Here is a 17,767-nt window from a genome sequence, read left to right as displayed (position 1 = left end):
TTAGGATTACATTTTCTCCTCTAAGGTCATGATCTCTAGGCTATATAAAATAAACTATTCCTAATATCAAGCTCTATTTTCTTATACTATCAATTAAAATTATGGCACATTCCAGGTTTTTTGCCTTAAGTTATATTTGTTTTTTACCTTGTATAATATTGCAACCTCAGCTTTATGGCTACTTTTTAAATGACCTGATCTACTTTCACCTGTTTCTTTCTAATCTTTCTGGATCATTTTTAAGAGAAATTCTCAAAACTTTATTTGAAAGACAGAGCTAGAGACAGAGAGAGAAAGAAGGAGAGTGAAAGAGAGAGAGTGCTCTTCCATCCTCTGGTTCACTCCCCAGATACCCACAAGTGGGACTGGGACTGGCTGAATCCAGGAGTCCCGAACTCCTTTCAGGTCTCCCGTGTGAGTGACAGGATCCCAGGTCTCAAGCCATCACCTCCTGCCCCTCAGGGTGCTTAGTAGCAGGAAGCTGCAGAGGCAGGACTTGAATTTAGGCACTCTCATATGGGTTGCAGTGTCTCAAGTAGTGGCTTAATTGCTGTCCTGAAACACTAGCCCCATCCAGGTAGTTTTATTTTAGATGTTTCTGCCAGTTAAATAGTCAAAATTTTTAAACCACCAATTTGGATAATTTTTATCTTTATATAAGTAAGTTTAATCCATTTATGTATTTTATAATTGACATTTTAACTGATTTATGCCATTTTAATTTGTGGTTTTTTTCCTACTTTATACTTGATAAAATTTCTGGTATTTTCTTTTCGCCCTCAATTATTTAAGCATTAATTATTATACTTCTAAATGTTTATATTCACAAACTTTCTTAAACATCATAAATTTTCTAACAAAGTCCATAATAATTTAGTATTTGTTATATTCCTAATCCAAACATTATTTACATGTTAATATCAGCTCTGTATTCTCATTTAGAGGTATGGTTCTAACTCTATTTAATAGGTACAGATAATAGGATTTTTTTTTACATGAAAGTTAAATTTACTTCCATTTTATTTATTGTTTCTTATATTCTATGTCTTCTCTCAGTGAATTTCTTCCCTTGCTTTAATACTTATTTTAAAAAAGTTTTATGGGGCTGGTGCTGTGGTACGGTGGATTAACACCCTGGCCTGACACGCCAGCATCCCATATGGGCGCCAGTTCGAGACCCGGCTGCTCCACTTCCGATCTAGCTCTCTGCTATGACCTGGAAAAGCAGTAGAAGATGGCTCAAGTGCTTTGGCCCCTGCACCCGCGTGGGAGACCCAGAAGAAGCTCCTGGCTCCTGGTTCCTGGCTTCCAATTGGTGCAGCTCTGGCCATTGTGGCCAATTGGGGAGTGAACCATCGGATGAAAGACCTCTCTCTCTTCTCTCTTCTCTCTCTCTCTCTCTCTCTCTCTCTCTCTCTCTCCCCTATATGTGTAACTCTGACTTTCAAATAAATAAATCTTTAAAAAAAGAAAGCTTTATGGGTATTTTTTCCATATATCAAAATACACCTTTTCCCCCTCTCATCAATGAATCTTAGTTTGGGTAAAAGATTTTGTGTGATGAGTACTTCTCGTCAACACCATCATTACTGTTTTCTCACTTCTACTGACACCCAGTCTACTGTTGCTCTGTCATTACTCTAGCTAATCATTCATCTCTGGAAGACTTAAGGTTATGTCTTTATCCTTAATGTTCTGCTATTTTATTATGAGGTACTTTGGTATTTTTATTTATCCTGCTTGGCCCTGAAAATGCACATCTGATCTAGGAGAATGCAGATTGAACTTTGTTTGCTGTTAAGTTTCCACTGCTTGGCACAAAAGGCATCTGATGAATGTTTCTTAAATACATCAAAGTCTTTATCCAGTTTTTTAGAAATTCTTAGCAATTTTCACTTCAAAGATTATTTCTGCAGTCAAATTCCAATCTGTCCTTCTGGAACTTTTACTGAACACTTGTTGGAGCCTCAAAATCTATCCTCAGTGTCTTTTGTGCTCTGTGCTATTTAATCTCTTTGTCTCTCTGCAAATGAGTTTCTTAGTAATGACTTCAATTCCTTTCCAACTTGTCCTGTTTAGAGGATATCATTAATGACAATATTTCAGTTCCAATGGTGATGTTACTTTGTTGATAAATTCATTGAGATTTAACTTACATACCATAAAATTTTTGCATCTTAAGTGTTTTGGGGAAATTACTAAATTATTGTATTATTCAAAATAGTTTGAATATTTTTAGTAAATTTATAGAGCTGTGGCTTTCTCCTCAAAAGGTCCCCTTATAATAATTTGCAATCAATCATTGTTCCCATGCTTTGCCCCAGGCAATCTCCGATCTACTTTGTGTCTCTATAAATTTGCCACTTTGGGACATTTATATAAATGGAATCATACAACAGATGATCTTTTGCATCTGGATTCTTTCATTTAGTATCATATTTTTAAGGTTCTTCCTTTTGTATGTATCAACAGTTCATTCTGTTTTCAAATGATTATATTTTTTGTTTTCAAATTTTAAGTTGGTTCTTTTGGATACCCACCTGTCATAGTTTTATTTCTACCTATTTTATCTATAATATTATAAAAGGAAGTTGTACATTAAGTTATATTTAGCATCCTCAACATGCTTACGGCTACAGCCTTGTCAGATGATTCTATGGAGAGCTTGTCTGGATTGAATTCCTGTTCCAATTATTGATTTTATTGGTTATCTTTATTAGCAATAAATTTGTTTTGATATTTTGGTTAATAGGCTAATTTTAAATGAGAAATGAGAATTTATTGTTTACTCCTCTTCTCTCTTCTCTATCCCCAACCATCCCTTTTCCTCATCCTTCCTTGCCCATCTGGTTTTTGGTTACCTCTACTCAACACTCTGGGTGCCTAACTCAAAACCAGGTTTTCTAGTAACAGATCAGAGGTGATATCAGGATAAGAAATACGTAGTCATAACCATTAAGTATGTTGGGCATCTCCTGGTTACAAGGCTATAACCTTGACCTTGGTCACCTTCAGCCTGCAGCTCACTAGAAGTTATGGTCCCAGGAAGTAGTTAAGAGCAGCTTATTTTCATTCCCTCTTCACAACGTTGATGGCATCCAGGTCTGTAAGCAATGAACTTAGCTCCACTCTCCAGCCTTTCATAGAACATTTTCTATCCTTTTCACCTTACAAAAGCCAAACTTTCAGCTGCCCTGGCTCTAGTTCTTTTTCTGTTTCTGTTACTTTTTGTATTTTGGATACATTTATGTAGTATTCAAACCTGGCTATATATTTTGATTTTCTTTCTTTGTAATTCATTTTTGTGATCACTGTGGTTGGGGACCTAATGGTATAAATGCATTGTGCTATAGTGATCTGAAGGTCTGTTTGTTTCATATTTGGGTCATGACTTTATTCTTTTCCTGGAATTTCTAATAAGTTGCTTTTTCTTAATTCATTAGCATTTTCCAATTTCCAGACTTTGTGTTAGAGGAACACATTCTGGAAGACATTCCAGGGGTATCCACAATCACAAATAGGTAAGAGGTCCCTTCGGGCTTTCAGAGGTCTTTCTGGTGAAGGTATCAGTGTGTGTATAGTAAAAAGTGACACATAAGGCTAACAACTGTCTCTCTGCAGAGAGTGCTCAGGGTTTGAATCGTCTACAGAGGTTAGCTATGTTCATTTTGGGACAAAGATGAAACATCTGAATATGAGTTTTTCTGTCCTTGATTCAATTGGATGTTCCTGGTTGGAACAGTTCTCCTCTACATTCTGCATTCACTCGGGCCAGTTTTGTGTAGCTGAGGGACAATAACCAAGCTCAAGTGCAAAACATCTGCATGCTTCCTGTACCAGGAGCAGTCAGGTTTACCTGGAGCCAGACTGCTGAGATGTCTGAGAAACAGAGACGTGTTCACTTTTACTTCACTTGTTTCTGAAATAAGGCATCATTTACATGTCTGCCCAATATCTACAGGATAGAGACAAAGATGTTGGGCCAACTTGTGTATGAGGAAAATTGATAGGTCTATCTAAAGATTATCCTATAAGATTTGGCCCTCATACTTTTAACAGTCTTTAAAGGCATTAACTTGGGGCCGGTGCTGTGGCTAACTTGGCTAATCCTCTGCCTGCGGCTCCAGCATCCCATATGGGAACCGGGTTCTAGTCCCAGTTGCTCCTCTTCCAGTCCAGCTCTCTGCTGTGGCCCGGGAATGCAGTGGAGGATGGCCCCAGTGCTTGGCCCTGCACCCACATGAGAGACCAGGAGGAGGCACCTGGCTCCTGGCTTCGGATCGGTGCAGCGGTGACCATAGCGGCCATTTTAGGGAGTGAACCAATGGAAGGAAAACCTCTCTCTCTCTCTAACTCTACTTGTCAAAAAAAAAAAAAAAAAAAAAAAAAAAGCATTAACTGACATCCACATGAGGCAACTGTGGAAGTCACAGTTATTTAGTTCCTCTAGAAATAGGATAACCTCTGTACCAGAGTGATAGCAGTAAACTTCCAATAGTAGGGGGATGGAGAAGGCTTGATGATGGGAGTTTTTCACAGCTTGAAGATGCAGCATAGCATGACATAATATATCCTCTCGTAGGAGGTACTTTGGGTAGAACTGGGTTGACTTGCCCATACACCTAGTCAATCACAAGATACACTGAATGTTTTTCATAATTTTAGAGAATTCCTACTTCATAATTTTAAGGACATGCCTTTGGGTATTATGCAGAAGCTCTGTTTGTAAATGTGGATCAATAATTAACCTGCATGTCCTTCAACACAGATCCAGTAGTTAAGCCAGTTCTTACTATACTGTATTCAGCAATATTCATGTCACTGATATGTGGGAAGCCAGACTTTTACAGTAGGTGAGGAGGATGTCCCAGCAACAACATAATGCCAACATTAGAGATGTGAGGTTGGTTTTCTAAGTTCATCCTAGCTCTGTCACTCATGAGCTGTGTGACCCTGAGCAAGTTATCTGCCTTCACTAACCTTCAGATTACTTTTCTGCCATATGCAATGAATTGTAGGACTTACCTCATAAATTTCTTGAGGACTAAATGATATAATCGTGTGAAGTACTCATAGTTCCAGCACAGTATAGCAAACATATTGGCAGTTATTAATAGCTAGTAGTTCAAGAGGTCCTTCTGGATTCTTGTCATTAACCACCAGAAGATGATGCTGGGAGTATTATCCAATAGTCTAATCAGCATGCAGGTGTTCTCAAAGGCCAAGGTGCAACATGGGACCTGGAGAGCCATATTTGTTCACTGTTCCAATTATAGGTTCCATAAAGACCCAGTTTTATAAACACTCATATTCTGGAGTTGGTCCAGAGGTTGGCCAGCAATGAGACTGGGTGACCATCTCTGATGGTGAGCCCAAAGAAGGTGCAGTCATAAGCAAAGTAGAACTAACTCTCGGTTCCTCACAAAAGAGCCATCTATTGCCATGGATTTGAGGAGTTAAAATCTTAGTTTCAGGTTTAGAAAAAGAAGATAATGGGAATATATTTCACAAACACATTCATGTGTGCAAAATGGAAGTGATTTTCTTATAACTAACTTTGGCTCTGGAATTATTTTACTGATGATGGAAAACCCAACCCTGTAATCCAACTTACTTTAGCTCTGGAGTTCTTATTTCATTGATGACAGAAAACCTAACCCTATAATCCAAAGTAATCGCTGTAATTTCCAGTTTAAACTCAATCTTTTTTGATCAACAGTCAAGTTAGGATTTTCTCCTTTATCTCTTTCCATCTGCTCTTAGGAGTAATCTAATTTCTGAATGATCCATATTGCTGGGTGGTCTATCATCCTAACTTTGAGGGAGAGGAATAAGGTTCATGGTCATCAGAAAACCACCTTCTTGGCTTCTGCTGAGATGAGCAATCTGTTTTTCTCTTATATTGCTTGCCTGTGCCCAATGTAATCACACTGAAAAGTCTGTGTACCCTGAGACTGATTTTTAAAGAACTGTGGTAAAATATACATAACATTAAAATTTCAATTTTAATCATTTAAATGTGTAATTGAGACATTATTGTTCATGTTTATATTACTGAGAAACTGTTACCATTATCCATTGCTACAACTGTTTCATCATCCCAAACTGAAAACCAGTACCTATTGAAGAAGAATTCCTGATTCTTCTCTTCCTTCCTTCAGACCCTGGTAACCAACATCCTGCTTTCTGTTTCTATAAATTTGACTTTTTAAAATATCTGATATAAGTGGAATCATATAGCGTTTGTCCATTCGCATCTGGTTTATTTCGCTTAGCATAATATCTGATCTATGTTATAGTACTTATCAGAATTTCATCCCTTTTTAAGACTGAATAACATTCCATTGTTTGGATATATAACATTTGATTTATCCATTCATCTGTTGATGGACATTTGGGTTGATGCTACATTTTGGCTATTGAGAATAATGTTGTGAGCATGGGTACAAATCACTGTTGGAGTCCCTATTTTCATATAGGGCGTATACCTAGAAGTGAAATTGCTGGATCATATAACAGTTCTATTTGCATATTTTTTAAAGACTTGTTTTACTTATTTGAAAGAGTTACAGAGAGAGAGAGATAGAGACAGAGAGAGAGGTCTTCCATCTGCTGGTTCACTCCCCAGATGGCCGCAATGGCCGTAGTTGCGCCGATCTAAAGCCAGGAGCCAGGAGCCAGGAGCCAGGAGCCAGGAGCTTCTTCCCAGTCTCCCACGGATGCAGGGGCCCAAGGACTTGGGCCATCTTCTACTGCTTTCCCAGGTCACAGCAGAGAGCTGGATTGGAAGTGGAGCAGCCAGTACTAGAACCGGTGCCCATATGGGATGCCAGTGCTTCAGGCCAGGGCTTTAACCTGCTGCGCCAAGCGCTGGCCCCTCTATTTTCATATTTTGAAGAACCACTGCACTTCAACGTAGGAACTTTTTTGTGGGTATGTGTGAGAAGCTGCCCTAAGTTCCACTAACCTGGACAGCATGAGCTTGAGGCTTCAGAAGGTTGGCTGTCCCAGTGAGCAACACTGGGGGTGGGGTAGGGTGGGGTGTCTGATGATGTCTCTCCTGTCCTGAGAAACCACACACACCTCAGCAGATATGTTCCTTCTATATTCTTTTGGGACTAGCTTGGAGACTGGAAACATAGAAACTACACCCATGAGGCCAAGTACCTTCATGTCTTCTCCAATTTTTTCTCTTCTGCCAAATAGTAAAAATTTAACTTTCTTTTGGCTGGGGAAACTGATCTTAAACATACTACATTCTTCTAGAATTTAAATATGGTCTAAACTTTATATCTGGATTTTGACTCTTGATTTTTAAAGCTAAACTTCTGAACATAAAAATATTTTCTCTTTCAAACAGCTCAACTATCACAATTTAAAAGTCTCTACTTTCGGCTGGTGCCGCGGCTCACTAGGCTAATCCTCCACCTAGCAGCGCCGGCACACCGGGTTCTAGTCCCGGTCGGGGTGCCAGATTCTATCCTGGTTGCCCCTCTTCCAGGCCAGCTCTCTGCTGTGGCCAGGGAGTACAGTGGAGGATGGCCCAGGTGCTTGGGCCCTGCACCCCATGGGAGACCAGGAGAAGCACCTGGCTCCTGCCTTCGGATCAGCGCGGTGCGCCGGCCGCAGCGCACCAGCCGTGGCGGCCATTGGAGGGTGAACCAACGGCAAAGGAAGACCTTTCTCTCTGTCTCTCTCTCTCACTATCCACTCTGCCTGTCAAAAAAAAAAAAAAAAAAAGTCTCTACTTTCAAGTCTATTGTCTCTATTATGTATTTTTTTTTTTTTTTTTTTTTTGGACAGGCAAAGTTAGCGAGAGAGAGAGAGACAGGGAGAAAGGTCCTCCTTCCGTTGGTTCACCCCCCAAATGGCTGCTGTGGCTGGCGCACTGCGCCAATCCGAAGCCAGGAGCCAGGTGCTTTCTCCTGGTCTCCCATGGGGTGCAGGGCCCAAGTACTTGGGCCATCCTCCACTGCACTCCCAGGACACAGCAGAGAGCTGGACTGGAAGAGGAGCAACCGGGACAGAATCCAGTGCCCCAACTGGGACTAGAACCCAGGGTGCCGGCGCCGCAGGCGGAGGATTAGCCAAGTGAGCTGTGGCGCTGGCCACTGTTATGTATTTCAAAGCCTACTCTAGAATTTAAAGCCAAGAATTTGACTTTTGTTCTTGGCTGTATAGGTAGTGCTTTTATCTCACGGATCTGGAAAGGACATCTTACTCATGAAAGCACAACAGTCAAAAGGAAAACAGCCTTCAATATCTGAAAATATCATATAGCTAATAGCTTGGCTCTATCTGTGCTGCAGAGGGACTAAGCTAGTTCTCAAAACCACAGTATAAGTTGAGGACTTCAGAGAACTCAGGGTGCTGAAACCTTAAAATAACAGGATCCTCATGCAAGTGGAAAGGGAATCATAGGCAAATGCTACCTATGATCCTAGGCAAATACCGGCATTGACATCTGGTGCTGGTGGCTGGCTAGATCTGGTTTCTTTAAATTGGCTAAATGGAAAGGGCCAGGAATGAGGTTAACAAGTATGGCATGAAAGTGAATCACCTTGAGTCTTAGAGTGTTCTAGCAACCCTATATACAGTACCTTAGTCCACAAGTCCCCCAAAGAGATGTAGCTGGACTGTGTACTGTGATGTACTCAACCTTTGAATATCCAAAAGTAGGTCACTAAGAAGGAAATTTCTCAACATTTTCACTTGTGTGTATAAAAATACATATAATTTTAAAGTACAATTTGTTTTGTTCTTAATTCTTTTATGCCAGGGGACAACAATAATAAAATCCACTTCTGAATCCTACAAGCATAATCACAGAAAAGAACCCTAAAATTACTGAAGATTAGGCAGGTGCTTATACTGTACTTAAGTCACCACTTGAGATGCCCGCATCCCATATCAGAGTGCCTGGTTTGAATACAAGCTACACCACTTCCAATCTAGCTTCTTGCTAATGCACAACTGAGAGGCAGCAAATGATGACTCAAGTAGTTGGGTCCCTGCCACCTATGTGGGAGACCCAAATTGAGTTCCAGGCTCCCAGCTTTAGCCTGGCTCACCCTTGATTGTTAGGGGCATCTGAGGAGTGAGTCAGTAGATGGAGGATCTCTCTCCATTTGTCTCTGTGACTTGTGCCTTTCAAATAAAATGAAAAATAATTGGGGGTCAGGAGTTGTAGCATCAGGTTAAGCTACTGCTTGAAATGCCTACATCCTACATCAGAGTGCCTTGTCTGAGTCCCAGCTACTCTGCTTTGTATCCAGTTTCCTGCTAATGCTCCTTGGAGGCAGCAGATGGCCCAAGTACTTGGACTTCTGCTACCCATCTGGGAGACCTGGATGAAGTTCCTGGCTCCTGGTTTCAGCCATTGAGGGCATTTGGGAATGAACTAGCAAGTGGAATTCACTTCTCCTCCCATGTATATGTATATATTAAGTTTTAGACAACAGGAAGCCATGTAAGAAGCACTATGTTTCAATGAGTGCCAGGTCATAAGAAATATCATGCACACATTTAGATACTTCTACATGAATGTCCTTCAGGGAAAATACATCTTATATCTCAGTACCCAGAAAGGGAATGGAAATTAATTATTGATACATACTTCATTGTGGATATCTTTGGCTCTGTTGAAGCCACTAGGCTCTTTGCTTCCAAACTTTTCAGTGTTTGTAGAAAATAGGTCGTAGAAATGGGTACCATTTCTCCCAAGCAGAAAGAGGCACACAATCTTTTTTTTTTTAATTTGTAGTTATTTATTTTGAAATGGAGAGAGAGAGAGAGAGAGAGAGAATGAATCTTCCATCCACTAGTTCACTCTCCAAATGGCTGGGCCAGGTCAAAGCCAGGAACCTAGAGCTCCCTCTTGGTCTCCTTAAGTGGGTGGCAGGAGACCTAGTACTTTGGCTGTCTTCTACTGCTTTCCTAGGTGCATGAGCAGGAAACTAGATTGGAAGAAGAGCAAATGGGACTTGATCCAGCGCTCTGATATGGGCTGCTGGCCTCAGTGGCAGCTTAGCCTGCTGTGGCTGCAGTGCAAGTCCCAGGAGATACAATCTTAAAGTCAATGGGTACTCATGTGTATGTCCCGTATCATGCAAAATCAGAAGGCCTAACGACTCAATGTCTTTCAAACCATCTTCAGCAAACATCAGAGGCCAACGGAGTGCCCAACACAGGAGGAAAAGTACCCGTATCCTTACTGATACTTGACCTAGCCTGCTTCCCTAACAACCCTGAAAGTATTTTACATTTGAAGAAATTCAATATTATAGTAGTCTAACAACCTTCTTCCTCATGAACAAATGGCTGTAGAGTGACAGACTCAGGTCCCAGACTCAGGCCCATACAACTCAATACCAAGTTCTCCTGAGATAATAGTGAAAAGAACAGTCCTTGATTCACAGTAAGTTCCATGTACATGTTGGCTACTCCTAACATCATTATAACTACATCACAACATCTCTGAAAAGGGTGTTCCTTCTTTTATCTGACAATGATTCTCATGTGCTAGGACAAATATGGAGACAGTATTTAAAGATGACTTAATTCCCAGATCCCATTCACAGAGGCACTTGTGTAGGTAAGTATACTTTTGGGGCCGGCGCCATGGTGCAATAGGTTAATCCTCCACCTGCGGCACCGGCATCCCATGTGGGCACCAGTTCTAGTCCCAGCTGCTCCACTCCCAATCCAGCTCTCTGCTATGGCCTGGGAAAGTAGTAGAAGATGGCCCAAGTCCTTGGGCCCCTGCACCCGCATGGGAGACTTGGAAGAAACTCTTGGCTCCTGGCTTCAGATTGGCCCAGCTCCAGCCATTGTGGCCATTTGGGGGAGTGAACCAGTACGTGGAAGACATCTTTCTCCCTGCCTCTCTGTAATTCCATCTTTTAAATAAATAAATAAATAAATCTTAAAAAAAGATACTTTCTTTCCCATTATAAATGCCAGTTTTCAAAAGCTGTTTGAGAACCATACTCTCATCTTCTTCTCATCATTTGCCTTCCCTTGACCTTTCTGTTATTGGCATTTTCTTGAACTCTCCCAGAGGGCACCAAGCCAGCAATGATAGGTTTCCCTCTTTCTTAAACCTTGTGAAGACATGAATACATCTTGTGACATGCATGATTTGTACATTTTAGGCACTCAGCATGCAAACACAAATTTATGAACAAAGCAGACTTGTTTTCCCCTTTGCTTGGGGGGAATTGAGGAGCCATGTGAGTATCACATAGCATGGGATCAAGAGAATTTTGTGGGTTGACAAGCTACCCTGCATAAGACCTCACTCAATTTCAAATTCACCTTCTGATAATATTGACTTTTTAGCTCAGCAAAAAGGGAATATAAGTTCCTTTTCTAAAGGAAAATAGGAAATACAGACATATCTTTTACAAAAATGCTGTGCCTCTGGTAGCCACACGGGTAGTCACTCTGGAGTTCCCCCAAAACTAGATTTGTTTTGCTGCTCAGTATAGATCACACCCAAAGTTGAAGTTCGTGTGAAACTAGCTTTAGTGTTTTATTTTTTATGCTAAATTTAGCTCACGTGCTAATGGGTATGAATGAGAAAAAGTAGATGAGAGTGTTGGGGGAGTCATTAGGAAAATTGGGGGAAATTAGGAAGGGAAATGAGAGAGTAGATACAGAGAAAGAAATTCTCCATTGTTCCTTATCTTACCACTTGTGAATCCTGAATATATTCACAAACTATATAGAGTAACTGTATTCCCTGATTTGACTGAGGCAGCTTCAGTTTATTCCTGTTGCCCTGTATGATTATTAGTTTACATCTGTCCTTTTTAAAAGTGTCAAAATTGGACAGTAGTCAGCTAGTCATCTTATTTGTAACATAATGCCCCAAATCCTGGTTTCATACCCAAGTAGCACTTTTTAAAATTACTTCTGTTTATTTTTAAAATTTATTACTTTTATTTGAAAGCTGAAGAGAAAGAGAAGGAGAGATCCATCTACCTGTTCATTCTCCAAACGCCCACAACAGACAGAACTGGTTGAAACCAGGAGCCAGGATTCCATCCAGGTCTCCTATGTGGGTGGCAGGCACTCAAGTAATTGAGCCATCACCTGCTCAGCTACTCCTAGGCACACTGGGAGAAGCTGGATCAGAAACAAAGCAGCCAGGACTTGAACCAGACACTCCCATAAGCGATGCAGGCATTCCAAACAGCAGCTTAACCTGCTGAGCCACAATGCTTGCCTCAATGTAGTATTTTTTAACAATCAAGGACTGCCTTTTAGCAAGTCAAAATTCTGATTTATATCTATACTTCTTTGCAAATGGACGAATACAGAAATATTACTGATACTACTCTAAGAAGGTTTTGACAAGCATTCCAAAATTAGTCAACAGAGGAAAGTTAAATAGCTGCAGTAGAATTTTTGAGATCCTCTACAATCCTAAAATGAATTGGCAGGAAGCTGAATAGAAAGTGGAGAGGCTGGGACTTAGGTATCCCAAGCAGCAGCGTAGCTGGCTGTACCGCAATGCCTGCCCTACAAGCATGATTGTATTGCAACAGTTTCCTGTAAGTCAAGTCCACTGGGTAGCCACTGAATAACTTTTTTGTCTGTATTTGGGTAATAGTTTTTTCTCATGTTAATAGCTTTGAGTTTTACTAATTAATTGTTTCCTTCCATTTTGGAAATGTTAAGGAAGGCATCAAACAGAGAATGGTAAATGACATTCTCTCTTGAACACAAATACTAATATATTTTGTAGATTTAAAAATAATAATTTGATGTCATTGTCTAATGAATTCACTGGTATAGTTAAACCTACAACTGAGCTCACTCAAATTAATTAATGCAAGTAAAAGGCAGAAAGACTGTGGCAATCATGTTCATTTCTCAACACTGTATGAGACTTGACCCAGTAAGAACACTTATGTAATGCCTTACAATCATTTTTGTTTACAACCCTACCAAGTACAATAAAATTATGTGCATTTAATGTATGAAAGGTAAATTATTTGTTTAAAAGCTGATATAAAAGATTTAAGACAACTTGTAGTAAAAAACAGTTACTCTCAGACCAAAGGCCATCCAGTCACCCTACCAGTTTTTTACTTGCCAGGCATCCAGAAAACACAAAGAAATTGCATCTATCTCACAAAGTTCAGTTTGATGGGAAAACCAAACAAGTTAAGTAGCAATTACAAAACGGTGTATGTGTCATGACAGAGGTAAATGGAAAGTACTATGCAAGTACACGAGAGGAGCAGCTTTTCAGCCTCAGAGAGGGGTCAGGGAACGAGACCCGGACAGGACACTGGACTTGAAACATTAGAGTAGGGGTTTGCTGGATGGACAAGAAAACAATGTGTTCTAGGCAGAGATGATCAAAGTAGCAAAGAAGGCTAATGTCAGGGAAAAATGCTATACAACACTTAAAGATCTGCTCATTATTTACGTACAAATCATAAGGGGCTTGTTTCTTAACGCATCAAATTATCTTTGCATTCCTGATAAAATCTATTTGGTCGTGAAGCATTAAACTTATTAAATTATATATTATTCAGTTTGCTATGGTGTTGTTTAGGATCTGTGCACTCATTTTCATGATTGAAATTTGTGTATACCTATTTCCTTTTCTTCTGCTATTCCTCACTAATTTGGTTTTTCTAATTCTTCACAATTTTATTAACTTTACAGGGTTATGGGTGATAAAGTTTCCCATCTTTTTAAAAGTTCTGTAAATAACACTATTCCTAAAGGTTATTATAGCACTCATGTTTAAAAGCAGTTGGCCTTGTTCTGTTTTCAGAGCTAGAACTTCGGTAGCTATTCACATTTCTTCTATGATTGTTGTTCAGTTCAAATTTTTTACTCTTTCTTATATAAATATTCATAATTTATATTTTTAGTTAATGTATTTTGTCAAGACTTTTCTTTATTGTCAATTTAAACTTTGAGTATTGCTGTTTTTGAACTTTTCCTAGAGATTCACATTTTCATTGTTAATTCCTCTTTTTTTTTTTTTGCAATTTTCACTTGTTTTCTCTTTCATCAATTTTGCAAGAGGATTGTTCTTTAAGTCATTTCAATGCACCAGCTGTTGGTTTTTATTTGTCTTATGTACTTGACCTTTCAACAGCATCAATAACTTATTTTCTGATTCATTACTTGGCTCAAAAATGACCAAAAATATCTTTAAAAATAGTCTGTGCAAAATGGCAATAATTCACAGGAAAGGGGAGCCCTCTGGAGGCTGAAATTTCAAAGTTTAATGGAAACTGTACTCTATAATCAGAATTAAGCCAATGACCATCAGTAGGAATAAGAAAAAAAAAGAGCTCTCTTTAGTAGTAACAGCATATAAAACAGGAATAAATTTCATGTGAACCATGAGGTGTGCTTAGTAAATATGTATCTCATAATAGGATGTGGAAGTGCTCTGTGCCAGAGATTATTTAAAGCACTTTACATAAATTAACTCATTTGACCTTCACAATAATTACATTTTTTAGAGATTATTTATTTGAAAAGCTGAATGACGGGGAGAGGGACAGAAAGAGAGAGGGAGAAAAGAGAGAGAGAGAGGGAGAGAGAGATCTTCCATCTACTGGTTAACTCCCCAGATGGACACAACAGCTGGGGCTGGGCCAGTCCAAAAACAGGAGCTTGGAACTCCATATGGATAACCCACATGGGTGGTAGGAACTCAAGTACTTCAACCATCATCTGCTACCTTCCAAGGTTCCTTTTTTTTTTTTTTAAAGATTTATTTATTTATTTGAAAGTCAGAGTTACACAGAGAGGAGAGGCAGAGAGAGAGAGAAAGAGAGAGGCCTTCCATCCAATGGTTCACTCCCCAGATGGCCGCAGTGGCTGGAACTACACCAATCTGAAACCAGGAGCCAGGAGCTTCTTCCAGGTCTCCCACACGGGTGCAGGGGCCCAAGGACTTGGGCCATCCTCCACTGCTTTCCCAGGCCATAGCAGAGAGCTGGATCCCTTCCCAGGTTCTTTAACAGGGAGCTGGATCAGAAGTGGATCAGCCAGGACTTGAACTGGCATCCCATATGGGATGTGAGTGCCCCAGGTGGCTATTTAACCTGCTGTACCATAATGCCTGCCTCTTAATAATTTTAGTGGGCACTATTATGGTTCTCTCTCCTATTATAGGGGGAAAATGAAACACCAAAGGTGAAAGAACAAGGTCACACAGCCGGCAAAGGGTAAAGCTAGGTTAGAACCCAAAGCACCATGCTGTGCTAAAGTTTGAATACATAAAAACACATATGAAAACAATCAGAAAGCTACTGGGAGAAGTGAGATAAAATCTGAGTTAATAGAAAGCACATCAGATTCTTTCTTTTGAAAACTCTGTATATTAAAATAGGCCAATTCTCCAAATTAATATGTAACTTTTATTCTACCTCAATCAAAATTCCAGTAGAACAAATGTAGGTCTTTAAAAAATATTTCTTTTGTGTATTTTAAGAATAAACGAAAAGAAGAGTGGTGGCTGGTGTTGTGGCACAGCAGGTTAAGCTGCCACTTGTGACACTGACATCTTATACTGGAGTGTTGGCTGGAGTCCTGGCTGCTCTGTTTCCAATCCAGCTCCCTGATAATGTGCCTGGGAAAGCAGCAGATGATGGCCAAGTGCTTGGCACTTGCAACCCATGTGGGAGATGTCAATGGAGTTCCTGGCTCCTGGCTTCAGCCTGGTCTACATCTGGCTGTTGCAGCCATTTGCAGAGTGAACCAGCAGATGGAAGATCTCTTTTTCTGTCTCTTCCTCTCTGTCACTCTGCTTGCAAACAAATAAATAAATAAATCTTTTTTTTTAAAAAAATAAGAGTAATGAATGACACTGCTACATCAAAAATTAAAGCTTTTATATACAAAACCATATTAGCTCAAGAGTAAACCACCAACAGAATAAATTAAAGTCTAGAATAGGTGTAAATATGAATTTAGCATGTGGGAACATATTATAAAACCGTAACTTATATCATATAGGGAAATCAAAAAGTAGTGTTGGAACAACTCACTAAAATAATGTAAGAAAAATATTAATTACAAATGTACTTCATGCCTTACATAAACACACAGGCACAAACATGCACACAGAATCCTAGATGTTCTAAATATAAAGAATGATGTGGTAAAAATAGAAGAAAATATGTCTGAATACATAAAGAATCTTTGTGGTGGAGGTGGCTTTTCTAAACATAACCCTAAGAATCAGAAACACCATGGAAAAGCATGATAAATTTTCCTCATAAAAATAAAAAATTATTCCCTCAATTTTCCATCCTCTGATTTTAAAGAGCACATAAATACATGTTTGCTAAAGGTGTGTGGTACTGGGCTCTTAAGTGGATAATACAGCCCTCTACATAATGTTGCCTAAGATATTTTATCATTATGGGAGGGTTTGTTTTCCTTCTGCCTAAATGAACAATAAATACTATGTGTGAAGATGAGTCATATCCTAGAGTACTCTTATTTTTGGTGACCAATAAATCTCCTGATTCTCAACTGGAAAAAAATATATTCTTAACAAGCATTTGTTCACAGGTTATTCAGTCAGTACTAAGATCAAAGCACAGAGCTAAAATACATGGGTGAAACAAAACTCAAAAGCTATATGAAGGATAGTAGAAAAAATTTTCAACTGAACAAAAACTCTCAGGTGGCCCTAGGGTCATCCTAGAACACGTGTGCCCTTGGGCAAGTCACTTAACTTCTCTGGGCCTCAATTTCTTTATCTGTTAATAAAGTAAATAGTTAAGACCTTGGAGACTTGTTATGAAGAGTAGAGCCAAGCAAGCAAAGAATCATTTATTGAGTTTCTACTCTTTGCCAGGTTCTTACTGTATATGAAAAAATGTTTGTAAAGTGCTATGCAAAGATGCTACTATTCCCTTCTCCAAAGGAATTAAAAGGAAAGGAAAGGTGGAAAGGATTCATAAAATGTATGGCAACATTAAAAGTGATGAGCATTGTAGCACAGCAGGTTAAGCCACTGCCTGCAACACCTGCATCCCATATGGGTGCAGGTTTGAATCCTGGCTGCTTCATTTTCTACCTAGCTCCCTGCTAATGTGCCTGAGACAGCAGCGGAAGATGGTCCATGTGGGAGACCTGGAAGAAACTCCTGGTTCCTGGCTTTGGATCTGGCCTTTGTGGCTATTTGGCACAAGTGAACCAGCAGATGGAAGATCTGTTGCGCCCCCCCACCCCCGACTCTGGCTTTCAAATAAAAAAAAAGTGAAAAAATATATACCAAAAAATTATGTGTGTGTGTGTGTGTGTGTGTATGAGAAAGAGAGAGAGAGAGAGAGAAGATAGGGAAATTCAGCTGAGCTGAGAAGTTTGATTTGGGCTTTGAAAGACACAAGTAGGTAATCGAACTCACAGAGGTACAGAGATGTATGAGAAGGATAATGTCGAGAGAGGACATCATATGAGTGGGAGCAAAGAAAAGAAAGCAAGGGAAGTATGCAGAGAACAGCAGAAATTTGACAAGAAAGTGGCTTGCTTGAAGGTCAGCTATAGCTGAAAAGAGTTTAAGCCAGAGCACAAAGGAATTCTGAAGGCCAAGCTAAGGAATTTGAATTTGATTTCTTAGGTGTAAGGAGAAGAGTGCAGATTGATGCTCCTCACACGGGGTACCAAATATAAGAAAAAAGGGTGCAGAAATATAAAGGAAGCAGAATACAAACTCTCAGCCAGACTGAATTTATTCAGAGAAAATAAACTCACAGAGGTTGACCAACTGCCA

The 17,767-nt window shown here is 39.7% G+C and overlaps 1 long non-coding RNA gene across 1 annotated transcript in view; it reads right to left on the bottom strand.

Annotated features, from left to right (window-relative positions):
* LOC138844986 (uncharacterized) overlaps positions 1-17,767 on the bottom strand; it is a 77,495-nt gene that overhangs the window by 42,661 nt on the left and 17,067 nt on the right. The gene's annotated exons all lie outside the window — the stretch shown is intronic.

The sequence above is a fragment of the Oryctolagus cuniculus genome, chromosome 1 (assembly GCF_964237555.1).
Source record: "Oryctolagus cuniculus chromosome 1, mOryCun1.1, whole genome shotgun sequence".
NCBI classification, from domain to species: domain Eukaryota; kingdom Metazoa; phylum Chordata; class Mammalia; order Lagomorpha; family Leporidae; genus Oryctolagus; species Oryctolagus cuniculus.
The sequence above is the reverse complement of the archived record's forward strand: the minus strand, read 5'-3'. Positions and strand labels throughout refer to the sequence as shown.